Source organism: Gossypium hirsutum, chromosome A05 (genome assembly GCF_007990345.1).
Source record: "Gossypium hirsutum isolate 1008001.06 chromosome A05, Gossypium_hirsutum_v2.1, whole genome shotgun sequence".
Classification (NCBI taxonomy): Eukaryota; Viridiplantae; Streptophyta; class Magnoliopsida; order Malvales; family Malvaceae; genus Gossypium; species Gossypium hirsutum.
This window is the reverse complement of record NC_053428.1, coordinates 85,718,572-85,721,653: the sequence shown is the minus strand read 5'-3', so window position 1 is coordinate 85,721,653 and position 3,082 is coordinate 85,718,572. Positions and strand designations below refer to the sequence as shown.

At 38.2% G+C, this 3,082-nt stretch overlaps 1 non-coding gene across 1 annotated transcript; it reads left to right on the top strand.

The window, feature by feature from the left end:
* The first annotated feature begins 1,798 nt into the window (after positions 1 to 1,798).
* LOC121230052 (small nucleolar RNA R71) lies at positions 1,799 to 1,905 on the top strand. The gene has a single exon (XR_005928003.1). It is a non-coding gene; the product is annotated as a small nucleolar RNA R71 (small nucleolar RNA).
* The last annotated feature ends 1,177 nt before the right edge of the window (positions 1,906 to 3,082 follow it).

Here is a 3,082-nt window from a genome sequence, read left to right as displayed (position 1 = left end):
ACAATGTGGGGATCTGCGGCATCTAGTAAGACTTTATCACCAACCTTAAGTTGATTCGGAGAGGTATCGAACTCCTTCTCGCGTAATTTTGATTTATAGTGTGTTCTTGGTTTATGTGCTCGCCATTCATCTAGCTCCTCTATCTATAGCCTTCGTTCTTCATGATTGTGTCCTCTATCATTGTTGGAACAGGGCTCGTGAACTTCTTTGAAACTTAATTTCTGCAAAGTAGGCTGTATCATATTGTTAGTTTTAGTAGACTGGTGTGGACCATTTCCTTCATTGTTTGATGTGATGCCAGAAGTATGAGCTTGAAGGGTGATCGTTTCGTCTCTCACACGAAGTGTAAGCTCACCTGTGCCAACATCAATAACTGTTTTAGCAGTTGCTAAAAAGGGCCTCCTTAAAATCAAAGGGGTGTTATTATCCTCCTCTATGTCTAGAACAACGAAATCAACGGGAAATATGAACTTATCTCCTTTCACTAGTACATCTTTAATAATACCCCTAGGAAATCTTATAGTTTTATCTGCCAATTGAATGCTCATCCTAGTTTGTCTAGGTTTCCCAAGACCTAGTTGCTTAAACATTTTGTAAGGCATGACGTTAATACTCGCCCCTAAATCAGCTAATGCATGACTTATATCTAAACTACCAATTAAGCAAGGAATTGTAAAACTCCCTGGATCTTTCGATTTGTGGGGTAGCTTATTCTATAGAATAGCTGAGCAGACTGCGTTTAGCTCCACATGCGATACTTCGCCAACTTTCACTTATTTACTAAAAGCTCTTTTAAAAATTTCATTGCATTTGGCATCTGCAACAAAGCTTCAATAAAAGGTAAGTTAATATGTAATTTTTTTCAAAAGTTTAAGGAATTTACCGAATTGTTCGTCTGAGCGGTCTTTCTTTGTCGCGTTAGGGTATAGCACATGAGGTTTATATTCGACAGTTACTGGTTTTTTTGTATTTTGATCTACCTCACCTCTCCCTTTGCTTACCACTGTTTCTTGCCTAGGTTTTGGTTCAGGCACAACAACTCCTTCGTCATTTTGGATATTAATTGTGTTGAGGTATTCCCTTGGGTTGGGTTCAGTGTTACTTGGAAAGCTACCTTGTGGTCATTCAGAGATTAGTTTAGAAAGCTGGCCTATCTCAGTTTTGAGCCATTGGATTGATGCTTGTTGATTCTTAAGTGTTGTCTCAGTGTTCTGAAAATGAGTCTTCAACACCAAAATAAACTTTGAGAGCATCTCTTCAAGGTTTGGCTTCTTTTCTTGTTGATAAGGCGGCTGTTGAAAACCCTGAGGATTTTGTGGCTTTTGATTCCCTTGACCACCCAGGAGAAATTTGGGTGGTTCCTCCAACCTGCATTATAAGTATTACTGTATGGATTATTTTGATATCTAAAGTTATTGTTACCCATATAGTTGACTTGTTCCTCTTCGGTTGTAGGATTGAAGGATTGATATTCTGTATGCACACCTCCTCCACTCGAGTCACACCTCATTACTGGATGTACCTGCGTAGAACCAAGTAAACCATCAATCTTTTTATTGAGAAGTTCACCTGATTTGACAGCATAGTAACTGAGTCGATGTTATAAATGCCGGCTGTTTTCATTGGCTTTGTCCTCATGACTTGCCACTGATAGTTATTCAGTGACATCTCTTCTATAAACTCATAGGCATCTTCTGGTGTTTTATTGTTGATGGTTCCGCCAGCAGCTGCATCAACCATTTGCAGAGTCGAGGGATTCAGACCATTGTGGAATGTTTTTACTTGAAGCCAAAGCGGTAACCCATGGTAAGGGCACCTTCTTAGTAAGTCCTTGTATCTTTCCCATGCATCGTAAAGTGTTTCTAAATCCATCTGCACAAAAGAAGAGATATCATTACGTAATTTAGCCGTTTTAGCTGGCGGAAAGTATTTTAGTAAAAAAATTTTGGTCATTTGTTCCCAAGTAGTAATTGACCCTTATGGTAATGAGTTCAACCACTGTTTAGCTTTGTTCTTCAATGAAAAGGGAAACAACCGAAGATGTATGACATCATCAGAAACGCCATTGATTTTAAATCTATCGTAAAATTCTAGAAAGTTTGCTAAGTGAGTGCTGGGATCTTCATCCTGCAAACCATCAAACTGAACAAACTGCTGTATCATTTGAATTGTGTTAGGTTTCAGTTCAAAAGTATTTGCAGCTACAGTAAGTCTAACTATGCTAGATACAGTTCTTGTTAAAGAAGGTTTAGCATAATCATACATAGTACGTGGAGCAGGATTTTGATTAGCCGCAATTGCAGGAGGTAGCTGATTGTTTTGGTTTTCAGCCATCTCTTCGGTTGGGGGTTGAGTATCGTCTTCTTGCTCGTTTTCTGTGTATCTTAAGCTTCGCCTTATTTCTCTTTGGTTTCTACGAACTGTACGATCGATTTCTTCGTCAAAAAGTAATGGTCCCAACGGGTTTCTTCTAGTCATAAACTATAAAAACCTGCCAAGAGAAAGAAAAAGTAAATTAATAAATAATAATAATATTAAATTAAAGTGCAAGAAAAATAAATGGCTAAAGTAATAAAAATTGAGCGTTCCTAATATCTTAGTTCCCTGGCAATGGTGCCAAAAACTTGATCGCGTGGTTTCATGATAGGTTTTAAATATTTATAATTACTGGTTCTTGAACTAACTAATATCGCGATGTAGGCAAGTGTACCTATCGAATAGTAGTATACTTTTAGCAAGACTGGATTGCCGAACCCAAAGGAACTAAGAGTACTAGTAATGACTGTCTTTTTATTATCTAGCCTAAGAATAATAGGGTTTTGTTTTAATTAACTAATTATCTAAACTAAGAATGCACAGAGAAAAGAATTAGGGAATTGCTTTTGGGTCAATGGCCAGGCCGTGTGAATCATGAAAGCCTTGGTCAACACCCTCGAAAGACACGGGCGTGCAAGCTACTGTGTGGCAAGGCTTAGGCCGTGTCATCTTCTTGATTTGGTCTGTTTTGCCCCTTTTTTGGCTCGTTTTTGGCTTCTTTCGCTCTCCTAAGCTCTCCTAAGTATAAAACATTAAATTAAAGCAT